The sequence below is a fragment of the Colobus angolensis genome, unplaced genomic scaffold (assembly GCF_000951035.1).
Source record: "Colobus angolensis palliatus isolate OR3802 unplaced genomic scaffold, Cang.pa_1.0 Scaffold304, whole genome shotgun sequence".
NCBI lineage: Eukaryota > Metazoa > Chordata > Mammalia > Primates > Cercopithecidae > Colobus > Colobus angolensis.
In genome coordinates this window covers 1,328,376-1,345,626 of record NW_012116311.1, presented here as the reverse complement: position 1 = coordinate 1,345,626, position 17,251 = coordinate 1,328,376, and positions in this window count along the sequence as shown.

The following is a 17,251-nucleotide window of genomic DNA, read 5'->3' as shown; positions in this document are numbered from 1 at the left end:
AGAACAGAAAACCAAACACTGCATGTTCTCACTCATAGGTGGGAACTGAACAATGAGATCACTTGGACTCCGGAAGGGGAACATCACACACCGGGGTGTATCATGGGGAGGGGGAAGGGGGGAAGGATTGCATTGGGAGTTATACCTGATATAAATGATGAATTGATGGGTGCTGACGAGTTGATGGGTGCAGTACAACAACATGGCACAAGTATACATATGTAACAAACCTGCACGCTATGCACATGTACCCTAGAACTTAAAGTATAATAAAAAAAATAAATAAATAAAAGAAAACTAATTCAAGGAAATAACAACAAAAAATTTCCAAAATCTGGGTAGGGAAATGAACATCCAGATGCATGAAGTCCAAAGAACTCCAAATAGGTTGAGAATAAAGAGGTCCTCACTGAGTCACATTATAATCAAACTGTCAAAAGTCAAAAAAAGAAAATTTTGAAAGCAGCAAGTAAAAAGTATTTGTCACATACAAGGGAATCTTCATAAGACTGTCAGCAGATTACTAAGTGGACACCTTGCAGGTCAGGAGAAAGTTATATACCCAAAAATTTGAAAGAAGAAAACCTGCCAACCAAAATAACTATACCTAGCAAACCTGTTGATCAGAAATTAAGAAGAAATAAAGACTTTGCCAGACAAAAGCTGAAGGAGTTGGTTACACCAGGCTTGCCATACAAAATAATATTAAGGGGAATTCTTCAAGTTAAAGCCAAAGAACATTAATTAGCAAAATAAGAATATGTGAAGGTATACAACTCACTGATGAAGGTAAGTATATAGGCAAACTCAAAATACTCTAATACTGTAATGATAGTATGTAAATCACTTTTAACTCTAGAATAAAAGTTACAAGACAAAAGTGTTGAAACTAATTATAACTACAGTAATTTGTTAATTGATAAATAGTGTAAAAAATATAAACTGTAGCCTGGGCATGATGGCTCACATCTGTAATCCCAGGACTTCAGGAGGCCAAGACAGGGGGATCATTTGAGGTCATAGTTCAAGACCAGCCTGGCCAACATGGTGATACTCCATCTCTACTAAAAAAAATACAAAAATTAGCCAGGTGTGGTGGCACATGCTGTAGTCCCAGCTACTCAAGAGGCTAAGGCAGTAGAATCACTTGAACCCAGGAGGCAGAGGTTGCAGTGAGCCGAGATTGTGCCATTGCACTCCAGTCTGGGTGACACAGTGAGATTCTATCTCAAAAAAATATATATATATATAAACTGGGACCAATAGCATAAAATGTGGTGGACGTGGATTCTTGGTGTTCACTTCCAAGATGGCCAAATAGGAACAGCTCTGGTCTGCAGCTCCCAGCAAGACTGATGCAGAAGATGGGTGATTTCTGCATTCCCAACTGAGGCATCTGGTTCATCTCACTGGGATTGGTTGGACAGTGGGTGCAGCCCAGAGAGGCTGAGCCAAAGCAGGGTGGGTCATCACCTCACCCAGGAAGCACAAGGGGTTGGGGAATTTCCCTTTCCTAATGAAGGGAAGCTGTGACAGACTGTACTTGGAAAACTGGTGCACTACCGCCCAAATATTGCACTTTTCAATGGTCTTAGCAACCGGCAAACCAGGAGATTCCCTCCCATGCCTGGCTCATGGGTCACATGCCCATGGAGACTTGCTCACTGCTAGCGAGCAGTCTGAGATCAACCTGTGAGGCTGCAGCCTGACGAGGGGAGGGACGTTCACCATTGCTGAGACTTGAGTAGGTAAACAAAGCAGTCAGGAAGCTTGAACTGGGCAGAGCCCACCACAGCTCAGCAAGGCCTACTGCCTCTATAGACTCCACCTCTGTGGGAGGGTATAGCTGAGCAAAAGCCAGCAGACAACTTCCACAGACTAAAACGTCCCTGTCTGACAGCTCTGAAGAGAGTAGTGGTTCTCCCAGCACAGTGTTTGAGCTCTGAGAACAGACAGACTGCCTCCTCAAGTGGGTCCTTGACCCCCACGTAGCCTGACTGGGAGACATCTCCCAGTAGGGGCTGACAGACACCTCATACAGGCAGGTGCTCCTCTAGGATGAATTTTCCGGAAGGATCAGGCAGCAATATTTGTTGTTCTGCAATATTTGCTGTTCTGCAACCTCTGCTGGTGATACCTAGACAAACAGGGTCTAGAGTGGACCTCCAGCAAGCTCCAACAGACCTGCCACTGAGGGGCCTGACTGTTAGAAGGAAAACTAACAAACAGAAAGGACTAGCATCAACATCAACAAAAAGGACATCCACACCAAAACTCCATCTGTAGATCACCAACATCAAAGACCAAAGGTAGATAAAACCACAAAGATGGCAGGAAACCATAGCAGAAAAGCAGAAAATTCCAAAAACCAGAGCGCCTCTTCTCCTGAAAATGATCACAACTCCTCACCAGCAACGGAACAAAACTGGATGGAGAAAGACTGTAACAAGTTGACAGAAGTAGGCTTCAGAAGGTCAGTAATAACAAACTTCTCCGAGCTAAAGGAGCATGTTCTAAACCCATCACAAGGAAGCTAAAAACCTTGAAAAAAGGTTAGATGAATGACTAACTAGAATAAATAGTGTAGAGAAGACCTTAAATGACCTGATGGAACTAAAAACCACAGCAAGAGAACTTCATGATGCATGCACAAGCCTCAATAGTTGATTCGATCAAGTGGAAGAAAGAATATCAGTGAATGAAGATCAAATTAATGAAATAAAGCAAGAAGACAAGATTAGAGAAAAAAGAGTAAAAATAAAAGCCTCCAAGATATATGGGACTATGTGAAAAGACCAAATCTATGTTTGATTAGTGTATCTGAAAGTAACAGGGAGAATGAAACCAAGTTAGAAAACATTCTTCAGGATATTATTCAGGAGAACTTCTCCAACCTAGCAAGGCAGGCCAACATTCAAATTCAGGAAATACAGAGAACACCACAAAGATACTCCTCAAGAAGAGCAACCCCAAGACACATAATTATCAGATTCACCAAGGTTGAAATGAAGGAAACAATATTAAGGGCAGCCAGAGAGAAAGGTCGGGTTACCCACAAAGGGAAGCCCATCAGACTAACAGTGGATCTTGTAGTACAAATCCTATAAGCAAAAAGAATGTGGGGACCAACATTCAACATTCTTAAAGAAAATAATTTTCAACCCAGAGTCTCATATCCAGCCAAACAAGTCTTCATAAGTGAAGGAGAAATAAAAGCTTTTACAGACAAGCAAATGCTGAGAGATTTTGTCACCACCAGGCCTGCCTTACAAGAGCTCCTGAAGGAAGCACTAAACATGGAAAGGAATAACCAGTACCAGTGACTGCAAAAACATGACAAATTGTAAAGACCATTGATTATAAGAAGAAACCATCAATTAACGGGCAAAATAACCAGCTAACATTATGGAATACTATGTAGCCATAAAAAAGGATGAGTTCTGCCCTTTGTAGGGTCATGGATGAAGCTGGAAACCATCATTCTCAGCAAACTAACACAAGGACATAAAACCAAACACCACATGTTCTCATTCATAGGTGGGAATTGAACAATGAGAACACATGGACACTTGGTGGGGAACATCACACACTGGGGCCTGTCGGGGACTGGAGCTCTGGAGGAGGAATAGCATTAGGAGAAATACCTAATATAAATGACAAGTTGATGGATGCAACAAGCCAACATAGCACATGTGTACCTATGTAACAAACCTGCACATTGTGCACATGTACCCTAAAACTTAAAGTATAATAAAAAGAAATGTGGTGGACATGGAGAGCAAGGAAGTTAGGGTTTTATGTTTTATATGCTATCAGTATTAAATTGCTATCAACCTAAAATAAGCTGCTGTAACTATAGACATTTTATGTAAACCTCTTAATAATTACAAAGAGAAAAGGTTTAGTAGACACACAAAAAATAAAGAGAAAGTAATCAAAGAATACCACTGCACTGAAAAAAATTATTAAATCAACAAGACAGCAAGAAAAGTAGAAATGAAACAAAGGAACTACCAAATAGAAAAGAACAAAATGGCAATAGTAAGCCCTTACTTATGAATAATTACTTTAAATGTAAGTGTATTAAATTCTCCAATCAAAAGGCATAGTGATTGAATGAATAGAAACAAGATCCAATATATATAATCCATAACAGATTAATTTTAGATTTAAGGACATGCATAGACTGAAAGTGAAAAGATGAATAAAGATAGTAAATCAAATAGAAACCAAAAGAGAGCAGGGTTGACTATGCTTATGTAAGACAAAACAGACTTTAAGTGAAAACTGTCACAAGGAACAAAGAAAGTCATTATATAATGATAAAGAAGCCAATTTATCAAGAAGACATAACAATTGTAATTAAATAGGCAGCCAACATTTGAGCACCTAAATATATAAAGTAAATATTAACCGAACTGAAGGGAGAGATAGACAGCAATACAATATTAGGGGACTTAAATACCCCACTTTCAACAACAGGTATATCATCCAGACAGAAAATCATTAAGAAAGCAGTAAACATGAGCAACACTATAGAGGAAATGGACCCAAAGAACATACATGGAACATTCCATCCAACAGAAGAATACACATTCTTCTGAAGAATACATGGAACATTCTCTGGAATAGATCTTATGGTAGGCTACAAAATCAGTCCTAACAAATTGAAGGTCAAATTATACCAAGTATCTTTTCTGACCACAGTGTTATGAAATGAAATCAATAACAGGAGACAAACTGGAAAAGTTCACAAATATGTAGAAATCAAGCAACACTCTCCTATAGAACCAATTAGTGAAAGAAAAAATCAAAAAATATCTTGAGACAAATAGAAATGGCAACACACATACCAAAACTTGTGGGATACAGCAAAAGCAGTTCTAAGAACTTTATAGCAATAACCACATACGTTAAGAAAAAAGAAGGACCACAAATAAGCAACCTAACATTATACCTTATGGAGGTAGATAAAGAAGAGTAAACTAAGCTCATAGTTAGGAAAACGAAGAAAATAACAAAGTTAAAAGCAAAAAGAAATGAGATAGAGCCTAGAAAAACAGAAATGATCAATGAAACTAATACTTTGCTTTTTGAAAAGGTGATCAAAATAGACAAATTCTTAGCCAAACAAAGAAAAAAAGGGAGAAGACTCAAATTAATAAAATTATAAATAAGAGAGGAGGTGTTACAAGCGATACCGTAGAAACACAAATGAATATAAGAGATTATAATTATACGCCAAAAAGCTGGATAATCTAGAAGAGACAGACACATTCTGAGAAACATCCAAGTTCCTAAGACTGAACTATGAAGAAACAGAAAACTTGAATGGACCAATAACAGGTAGACTAAATCAGTAATTTTAAAAAATTCACTTCAAAAAGAAAGACTAGGATCTGTTTCACAGTTGAGTTCTACCAACATTTAAAGACTTAGTGTCAATGCTATTCAAACTCTTAAAAAAAAATTAGAAGTGAGAAGACTTTCAAACTGATAATACAAGGCCAGCATTGCCCTGACACCAAACCTAGACAAGCACATTACGAGAAAAGAAAACTACAAGCCAATATCCCTGATGAGCGTAGATGCAAAAATTTTCAACTAACCACTAACAAACCAAATTCAATAGCACATTAAAAGGCTCATACACCATGATCAGGTGGCATTTATCTCCCAGATGCAAAGATTATTCAATATACACAAATTAATAAATGTCATAAACTTCAACAACAAAATAAAGGATAAGAAACATACGATTGTCTCAATATATGCAGAAAAGGCATGCAACAAAATTCAACATTTTTCATGACAAAAACTCTCAACCAATTAGAAACAGAAAGAATGTGCCTCAATATAATAAAGTTTATGCATGGGAAATACACAGCTAACATCGTACCCAATGGTGAAAAGTTGAAAGCTTTTCCTCTAAAGTCAAGAATAAGATAATGATGCCCAGTCTCACCACTTCTATTCAACATGATACTGGGAGTTTCAGTCAGAGCAAGTAGCCCAAAAAAGGAAACAAAAGCCACCAACATTAGAACAGAAGAAGTAAAATTTTCTTTGTTTGTAGGTTACATGATCTTATATAAAGAAAACCCTAAAAACTCTACCAAAAAACTATTTAAAATGAATGAATTTAGTAAACTTGTAGAATACAAAATCAACATAAAAAAATCAGTTATGATTCTATATGCTAATGAACTATCTGAAAAAGAAATTAAGAAAATAATTTTTTTACAATGGCATAAAAAAATAAATTACTTAGGTATAAATTTAACCAAAGAAGTGCAAGATCTGTATACTGAAAAACTATAAAACACTGACAAAAGAAATTAAACAAAAATACATGGAAAGACATCCCAAGTTCATAGATTGGAAGAATTGATATTGTTAAAATGGCCACACAATGTGACCTAGAGAGTCAACGCAATTCTTATCAAAATTCCAATGGCATTTTTCAGAGAAATAGCAAAAATAATCTTAAGCTTCATATGGATTCACAAAAGATACTGAATGACAAAAGCAGTGTTATGAAGAAAAATCGAAGCTATAGGCACCTCACTTTCTGATTCCAAATTATGTTACAAAGCTATAATAATGAAAACAGTATGATACTGTTATAAAAACATAGACATAGATGAATGAAACAGAGTAGAGAGCCCAGACATAAACCTGAACATATCTGATCAACTAATCTTTGACAAGGGCACTAAGAATATGCAATGGAGCAAGGATAATCTCTTCAGTAAATAGTGCTGAGAAACCTGGCTATGTGCATGCAAAAAAATAAAACTGAATTCTTATTTTACACCATACACAAAAGTCAACTCAAAATGGATAAAAGACTTAACTGTAAGACACAAAATCATAAACTTCCAAAAGAAGACATAGACAAAACACTCCTCGACATTCCTAGCAATGATTTTCTGGATACAACACCAAAAGCACAGGCAACACAAGCAAAATATAAAATATGTGATTACATCCATCTAAATAGCTTCTTCACAGCAAAGGAAACAATTGACAGGGTGAAGAGACAACCTACAGAATGTGATAAAATGTTTGCAAACCACACATCTGATGATGAGTTAATATTTAAAAAAAAATATGGAAGCCATACAACTCAATAGCAAACATATCAAATAACCTGATTTTACAATGAACAAAGAATCTGAATAGAAACTTCTCTAAACAAGACATACAAAAGATCAATATCACTAGTTGCTCGACATCACTAATCATCAGAAAAATGCAATCAAAATCACAATAAGATACCACCTCACACCTATTAGATTGGTTATTATGAAAAGACAAAAGATAACAAGCATTGATGAGGATGTGGAAAAAAGGGAACCCTTGTACACTGTTGGTAGGAATATAAATTGGTATAGGCATCATGCAAAAAAGTATGGAGTTCCTTTAAAAATTAAAAGTAGAACTACCCTATGATCCAGTAATCTTACTTTCAGGTACTTATCCAAAAATAAAAATAAAATTACTATCTTGAAGAGAAACCTGCTCCCCCATGCTTATTGCAGCATTATTCACAATAATCAAGATATGGAAACAACTTAAATATCGATCAGTGGATGAATAAAGACACTGTAGAATACACAATATACAATATAGTAGACACAATATACAATATAACATTATTTAGCCTTTAAAAGAAAAAGGAAATCCTGACTTTTGTGACATTTGTAAAACTATGAATAGATCTAGAGAACATTATATTAAGTGAAATAAGCCAGACACAGACAATTACTGTATAATATCATTTATATGTGAAATCTAAAATAGTCAAACTCACAGAAGTAGAGGGTAAAATGGTGGTTGCCAAAGATTTGGGGAAGGGGGCAATTGGGAGATGATGGTTAAAGGGTACAAAGTTTTAGTTATATAAGATAAATTATGTAGCTCTACTATAAAGCTTAGTGCCTATAGCTAAGAATACCATATTGTATATTTAATGTATTAGTCCATTTTCACATTGCTATAAAGAACTACCTGAGACTGAGTAATTTATACACATAAAAAGGAGGTTTAATTAGATCCCATCCCACCAGGACCCTTCTCCAACATTGAGGATTACAATTTGACATGAGATTTTGGTGAGGACACAGAGCCAAACCATATAACTCAACATTTGCTAAGAGGGAGTATCTTATGTTAAATGTTCTAAACACAAAGAAAAAAAAATTTTAAAAGGGGTCAGGGAGATCTATGGAAGGTGATTAATATGTACCTGGCTTTGAATGGTGGTGAAAGTTTCACAGATGTGGACTCATTGAGAGGCATATATTAAGTATGAACTGCTATTTATATGTTAATCATACCCCAATAAAGTTAATCTATTTATTTTTAATTTTAAAAAACTTTTAATTTCAGTGGTACATGTGCAGGTTTTCTATATAGGTAAACTCATGTCGTAGGGGTTTGTTGTACAGGGTATTTTGTCATCCCGGCACTAAATCTAGTATCCAATGACTATTTTTTCTTATTCTCTCCCTCTTCCCACCTTTCACCTTTCAGTAGGCCCACTGTCTTTTGTTCCCTTCTTGTGTCTATATGTTCTCCTAATTTAACTCCATTTATAAATGAGAATGTATGGTATGTGGCTTTGTCTTCCTGCATTAGTTTGCTAAGGATAATGACCTCCAGCTCCATCCACCTTGCTGCCAGGAACATGATCTCATTCTTTTTTACGGCTTCATAGTATTCTGTGGTGTATATGTACTACAGTTTCTTTATCCAGCCTACCATTTATGGGCACTTAGGTTGATTCCATATGTTTGCCATTGTGAATAGTGCTGCAATCAACATACGCGTGCATGTGTCTTTATGGTAGAACAATTTATATTACTTGGGGATATATACCCAGTAATGGGATTGCTGGGTTGAATAGCAGCACTGTTTTTAGCTCTTTGAGGAATTGCCAAACTGCTTTCCACAATGGTTGAACTAGTTTAAACTCCCACTAACAGTATATGTGTTTCCTTTTCTGTGCAACCTTACCAGCATCTAGTATTTTTTGACGTTTTACTAATAGCCGTTCTGACTAGAGTGAGATGGATTCTCATTGTGTTTTGATTTGCATTTTTCTAATGATCAGTGATGTTGAGCATTTTTTATATGATTTTTTGGTGGCAGGTATGTCTTATGTAAAAAAGTTCTGTTCATATCCATTGCCCACTTTGTAATGGGGTTGTTGGGGTCTTTTGTAAATTTAAGTTTTTCATAGATACTGGATATTAGACCTTTGTCGGATGCATAGTATGCAAAAATTTTCTCCCATTCTTTAGGTTGTCTGTTTACCCTTTTGTTGTGCATAAGCTCTTCAGTTTGATTAGCTACCATTTGTGAATTGTGGCTTCTGTCGCAATTGCTTTTCACATCTTCATAATGAAATCTTTGCCTGTTCCTATGTTCAGAATCTTATTGCTTACATTGTCTTCCAGGGTTTTTATTGTTTTAGGTTTTATTTTTAAGTCTTTAATCTATCTTTAGTTTATGTTTATTTATGGTATAAGGAAGGGGTGCCATTTCAATCTTCTGCATGTGGCTAGCCAGTTATCCCAGCACTATTTATTGAATACAGAATCCTTTCCCATTGCTTGTTTTTGCCAGGCTTGCCAAAGATCAAATGGTTGTAGGTATATGGCCTTATTTATAGGCTCTCTATTTTATTCCATCGGTCAATATGTCTGGTTTTGTACAAATATCATGTTGTTTTGGTTACTGTAGTCCTGTAGAATAGTTGCATGATGCCTCCAGCTTTGTTCTTTTTGCTAGGATTGCCTTTGCTATTGAGGCTAATTTTTGGTGCCATATGAATATTAAAATACTTTTTTCTGGTTTTATGAAGACTGTCATTGGTAATTTTATAGGAATAGCATTAAATATGTAAATCGTTTTGGGCAGTATTGCCATCATAATGATATTGATTCTTCCTATTCATGAGCATGGAATGTTTTATCCTTTGTTGTGTCTTCTCTGATTTCTTTGGCAATGTTTTGTAGTTTTCCTTGTAGAGATCTTTCACCGCCATCAGTAGTTGTGCTCTTAGGTATTTTATTCTTTGTGGTAATTGTGAATAGGATTGCGTTTCTGATTTGGCTCTCAGTTTGATTCCTGTGTTTGTTTAAAAATGCTGGTTATTTTTGCACATTGCTTTTGTATCCTGAAACTGCTGAAGTTGTTTATCAGCTAAAGGTGCTTTTGGGCCAAGACTATGGAGTTTTCTAGATATAGAATTCTGTTGTTTGCAAACAGGGATAGTTTGACTTCCTCTCTTTCCGTTTGGATGCTCTTTACTTCTTTATCTTGCTTGATTGCTCTGGTCAGGACTTCTAATACTATATTAATAATAGTAGTGAAAGAAAGCATCATCTTATTGTGCCAGTTTTCAAGGGAATGCTTCTAGCTTTTGTCCATTGAGTATGATGTTGGCTGTGGGTTTTCATAGATGGCCCTTATTATTTTCGGGTATGTTCCTTCAATATCTAGTTTATTTAGAGTTTTTAACAGGAAGAGGTGTTGAAGTTTATCAAAAGCCCTTTCTGCAAATATTGAAATAATCATGTGGTTTTGCCTCTAGTTCTGTTTATGTGATGAATTACATTTATTGATTTGTGGATGTTGAACCAACCATACATCCCAGGGATAAAGCCTACTTGATCGTGGTGGATAAGCTTTTGGATGTGCTGCTGCATTCATTTTAGAAGTATTTTGCTGAAGATTTTTGCATCCATGTTCATCAAGTATACTTGCCTGAAGTTTTTTTGTTGTTATTGTTCTTGTATCTCTGCCAGGTTTTAGTATCAAGATAATTCTGGCCTCATAGAATGAGTTCAGTAGGAGTTGTCCCTCCCCTGTATTTTTTTTTCAAAAGTTTTAGTAGGAATAGTACCAGCTCTTTGTTGTATATCTGATAGAATTTGACTGTGAATCTCTCTTGTCCTGAGCTGTCTTTTGTTTGTAGGCTATTTATTGCTGATTCAGTTTTGGAGCTCACTATTGGTCTGTTCATGGAATTCGTTTCTTACAGGTTCAGTCTTGGGAGCTTGTGTATGTCCAGCAATTTAACCATATCTTCTTGTTTTCTAGTTTGTCTGCACAGAGGTGCTCCTAGTACCCTCTGATGGTTATTTGTATTTCTGTGCGGTCAGTGGTAACATTCAGTTTGTCGTTTCTAATTGTATTTACTTGAATATTCTCTCTGTTCTTCATTAGTCTAGCTAGCAGTCTCTCTTATTTTTTTTTAATAAAACAATCTAGGATTCATTGTACTTTTGAATGATTTTTTATTTCTCAATCTCCTTCAGTTTAGCTCTGATTTTGGATATTTCCTGTCTTCTGTTATCTTTGGGGTTTGTTTGCTCTGGCTTCCCTAATTATTTGAGTTGTGATATTAGGTTGTTAATTTGAGATGTTTCTAACTTTCTGATGCAGGCATTTAGTGCTATAAAGTTTTCTCTTAACACTCTCTTAACTGTGTCCCAGAGCTTCTGATATGATGATTCTTTGTTCTCAGTAGTCTCAAATAACTTCTTGATTTCTGTATTAATTTTAATATTTATGCAAAAGTAATACAGAAGCAGCTTGTTTAATTTCCATGTACTTGCATGGTTTTCATTAAGGTTTTGTTTGTTTGTTTTTGAGACAGAGTCTCGCTCTGTTGCCAGATTGGAGTGCAGTGGTGTGATCTCAGCTCACTGCAACCCCTGCCTCCTGGGTTCAAGGATTCTCCTGCCTTAGCCTCCCAAGTAGCTGGGACTACAGGCACATGCCACCATGCCTGGCTAATTTTTATATTTTTAGTAGAGATGGGGTTTCACCATGTTGGACAAGCTGGTCTCGAACTCCTGACCTAAGTGATCCGCCTGTCTTGACCTCCCAAAGTGCTGGTATTCCAGGTGTGAGCCTCCATGCTCAGCTTTGAGGAAGCTTTTTAGTCTTGAAGTTAATTTTTTTAAAGCCAAAAATAACAGCAAATAGCTTATGAAAAAGTATTACAGAAATGAATAGTCACATTTATGACTTTATGGTGGATTGAAAACATATTACCTCTGCTTTCTATTGACATCTCTGTTAAATAATTTGAAGGATTTGAAAAACACACACACATACACACACACAATTGACTTTAACTTAAATTCAAGGATTCAAAGGAAAAAAGAGTAGAGATATGAGTAGACAAAAGATATCAACAAAATTTCCAAAGCTGAAAACAGAGCTAGTGGGTATATAAGTGATTGTCACAAGAGAAACTATACAAGCCTCCACATACCCTTAAAAAGTTAAAATGAAGAGCAGAAATGCTGCTAAGTGTTTATAAAGGAAGCAGATAGACCACTGTATTTCCTACTGAATTCTGAAGGCAGGAGAATACCCACCGCTATCTGACAGAAAACTCAGGTAAATTATAATATGTAAATTAGCTAAATCAAAGAAATTCTAGAATCAGGACTTCTGGGCACAGGTAAGCGAGGGGTGCAGTTCTGAAGTGTAAGAATTGGAAAGATTAAACTAGAAGATACAACATACACAACTATGAGACTCAGGCCCCCTTTTCTTCTAACTTGATTCTGAAATATGAGCAATCGTAGGTTGTGTATTAGTCTTTTCTCACAATGCTATGAAGAAATACCCAAGACTGGGTGATTTAAAATGAAAAGGGGTTTAATTGATTTGAACTTCCACATGGCTGGGAAGGCCTCAGGAAACTTACAATCATGGCAAAAGGGGAAGCAAACACACCCTTCTTCACAAGGCAGCAGGAGAGAGAAATGCCAAGCAAAGAGGGAAAAGCCCCTTATAAAACAATCAGATTTCTTGAGAATTCATTCACTATCACAAAAACAGCTGCATGGGCATAACCGCCCCCATTATTCAATTATCCTTCACTGGGTCCCTCACAAATGTGGGAATTATGGAAACTAAAATTCAAGATTAGATTTGGATGGGGTCATAGCCAAACCATATTATTCCACCCCAACCCCGCCCAAATCTCATGTCCTCACATTTCAAAACACAATCATGCCTTCACAACAGTCCCCCAAAGTCTTAACTCATTCCAGTTTTATCCCAAAAGTTCAAGTTCAAAGTCTCACCTGGGACAAGGCAAGAAGTCCCTTCTGCCTATGAGTCTGTAAAATCAAAAACAAGTTAGTTACTTTCTAGATATAATGAGGATACAGGCATTGGGTAAATACACCCATTTTAAATGGGAGAAATTGGTCAGCCCTGTGGCTTTGCAGGGAACAGCACCCCTCCTGGCTGCTTTCTTGGGGTAGCATTGAGTGTCTGCAGCTTTTGCAGGCACAAAGTGCAAGCTATTGGTGGATCTACCATTCTAGGGTGGACAGTGGCCCTCTTCTCACAGCTCCACTAGGCAATACCACAGTGGGGACTCTGTGTGGGAGCTCCAACCACCCATTTCCCTTCTGCACTGCCCTGGCAGAGGTTCTCCATGAGGGATCTACCTCTGCCGCAAACTTGTCTGGACATCCAGGCATTTCCATGCATCTTCTGAAATATGGGTGGAGGTTCTCAAACCTCAGTTCTTGACTTATTTGCACCCACAGGCCCTACACCTAGTATAAGCCACCAAGGCTTGAGATTTGTACTCTCTGAAGCAATGGCCTGAGCTGTTTGCTGGCCCCTTTTAGCCAGGGCCAGAGCTGAAGTAGTTGGAATTCAGGGCACCATGTTCTAAGGTTTCACAGAGCAGGTGGGTCCTGAGCCCAACCCACGAAACCATTTTTCCCTCCTGGGCCTCTAGGAATGTGATGAGAGGAGCTGCAATGAGGTTCTCTGATATGCCCAGGTGATATTTACCCCATTGTCTTGGTAATTAACATTCAGCTCTTTGCTACTTATGCAAATTTCTGAAGAGCATGAATTTCTCCCCAGAAAATGGGGTTTTCTTTTCTATCACATCTTCAGGCTACAAATTTTCCAAACTTTTATGCTCTGCTTTCTCTTGAATGCTTTGCCACTTAGAAATTTATTCCACCAGATACCCTAAATCATCTTTCTCAGATTCAAAGTTCCACACATGTCTCAGGTAGAGGCAAAATGCCAGTCTCTTTGTATAGTAAGAGTCATCTTTACTCCAGTTCCCAACAAGTTCCCTTCTCCATCTGAGATCACCTTAACCTGGACTTCATTGTCCATATTACTATCAGCATTTCAGTCAAAGCTATTCAAGAAGTCTCTAGGAAATTCCAAACTTTCACACATCTTCCTGTCTTCTGAGCTCTCCATGTCTTTAGGAAGTTCCAAACTTTCCCACATTTTCTTGTCTTCTTCTGAGCCCTCTAAGCTGTTCCAAGCTCTGTTATCCAGTTGCAAACTCGCTTCCACATTTTTGGGTATCTTTACAGCAACACTCCACCCCTGGTGCCAATTTACTGTATTAGGCCATTTTCATCCTGCTATGAAGAAATATCTAAGACTGGGTAATTTACGATGAAAAGTAGTTTAATTGATTCACAGTTCCACATAGCTGGGAAGGCCTCAGGAAACTTATAATCATGGCAGAAGTGGAAACAAACATGTCCTTCTTCATAAGGCAGCAGGAAAGATATGCCAAGCAAACAGGGAAAAGCCCCTTATAAAACCATCAGATCTCCTGAGAACTCACTCACTATCACAAGAACAGCAGCATAGGAGTAACTGACCCCATGACTCAATTACCTCCCACTGGGTCCTTCTCATGACACATGGGGATTATGGGAACTACAATTCAAGATGAGATTTTGGTGGGAATATAGCCAAACCATATCAGACAGGGATTAGAGTACCCCCTCACTGAGGAAATACACTTGCCCAAAAGGCAGACCTGTAGGTGCTGACAGCTGGAAATCCTCCTAGTAAAAATGGCCTAGTTTCTGTCCAATTAAACTTTAGTGAATGTTGTTACTTGATAAGCCTCTCCCACACCACACACAGAGTTCCCAATCAGCCTTAAGTGTCCTAGGATCATGAGAGATTGATGAGAATCCTAAATATAAAAGAGACCAAAGCATACAAAGAGAAACAATGGAGCACAGGGGATGCAGAGACAGCACAGGAAGCAAAAGTAAACTTGAAACAAAAAAAAACAATAACTCAGATTGCCAAAAATGGTGAGATAAATATTGCATCCAAAAGAACAAGAATAGACCTCTACTTTAATAGATATATTCAGAATATAAAGAAGGTTTTGGACAGTAAAGATTTGCTAAAATAAATTTAAAACTCAGTCAAAATGATGAAACAGAAACTTGAGAAAATCTGCAAGAAAGTAGAACAAACAAAACAAAGAGATTGAAACAGTAGAGAAAACATAAGACAATTAGAAATACAAATAAGGATGATAACGAACAGACACTTTCCAAGTTACTTGTTAGTGATATGCAAGAATCTTAGAGATAAATATTCTAAAAAGCTTCCCAAGTTGGAGGAACAGAATCAGTTTACAGACAAAGTAAATGAATAGAGGATTTCTCAAAAATAACACTGGATTCTTAAGTAAATGGAGTGAGGATGTCAAATTATAAAAGAAAAATATTGTAAGCTATAATTCTATGTCCTTCAAAGAACAAACATGTGTGAAGGTAGAATTTTTAAAAAGATGTTTTAGACACTCAAGTTTTCAAAATTTTACTTCACTTATACCTTTTCTCAAGAAGTGCCTGGAAAATAAGCTCTACTAAAACAAATAAACCAAGAAAGGGAATACATGAGGTCCAGGAAAGAAGAGGCTCAACATAGGAAATAAATGAAATCTCAGGATGTTGACAAAAGGAAGTCAAGCATATTAGTGAATCAAAATGCAAGACGATAGCTGTGCTGCAGGTCCAATAAGCAATCAGTCCTGATCAGAGTATGTGGTTGAAGGGTTGCTGATGGGATGCTGTCATAGCCCATTTGGGCTGCTATAATAAAATAAGTTAGACTGGATAATTTATAAACAACTGTAAGAAATTTATTGCTCATAGTTCTGGAGGCCAAGCAGTCTGAGATCAAATCTCCAGCAGACTGAGTGTGAAACGTCTCTCTCTGCTTCATAGATGGTACCTTCTTGCTGTGTGCTCGCATGTGGAAAGGGCACACATGCTCTCTCAGACCTCTTTTACAAGGGTGCTAATCATTTGCACGGCTCTACCTTCCTGACCTAGTCATCTCCTAAAGGCCCCACTTCCTAACACTGTAATAACACACTGAGGATTATATTTAAACATATGAATTTTGGAGGGACACATTCATATCATAGCAGAGGTCGCCAAAGAAAAGTGAAATTAATATATTGAGAATTAATCTTCTGTGGGAGAATTTGGGTATGAATTAGTGATAGATATATCAAAGTAAATCAAATGATAAATAGGCAATTCATGACTACAGAGAAAGCAAAAGAGTTCTGTTTCCGAAAGACTACATAGCTCATGAGGGAACTCTACCTAGTTATAATAACACAAATATTAAATACTGATTGATAGAAAAATTATGAAAAAACTTTCAGGACACTGGGGGAGATATGTATTAGAGAGACAATATTATAGAGAAAATCTTCATATTCCAAAGCATAATAAATCAAAATTATAAAATCAAGAGATTGCATGTTATTTAAACCATGATAAATATGTTATTTAGACTAAGAAGGTAATTACCAAAAAAAAAAAAAAAAAGTTACAAAGGTTTGCCTTTGAAGAGTGGGAATTAGAATGACCCAGGTTAAGTTAAGATGAGACAGAGGACTGCTATTCGTTACTATAGCTGTCACTTTAACTAGACTATTAAGTGTAACTTAATTTAAAAATGTAATTATGTAAGAAAATACATGATAGAAAAAGTATATCTCTGAAAATGATTTGCTATAGAATCAAAAAAGTACAACCAAAAATAATTTATAAAAGGCAACATGAAATTAAAATGGACTGATTTAACAACATAATATAAAAATAAACATTAAGAACAATAAGGAGCATACAAACTGTTGGAGAAAATAGAAACAATATTATTGAGGACAAATTTAAGCTGTAATAAATAAGGAAATGGACAATAGGATGAAAATAATAAAAGAAAAAATCACAAAACTTGAGGTCAGAGAAGAGGACCATATACATATGTGGCGTTAATAAAGAAAAGTTAAAAATAAATAAAGCAAAAATAATAATCACAGCCCTAATAGAACAAAATATTCTGAATTGAAGAAAACAATCTCTGTTTGTTATTTAAAAATGCTCGCCCAGGCACAGTG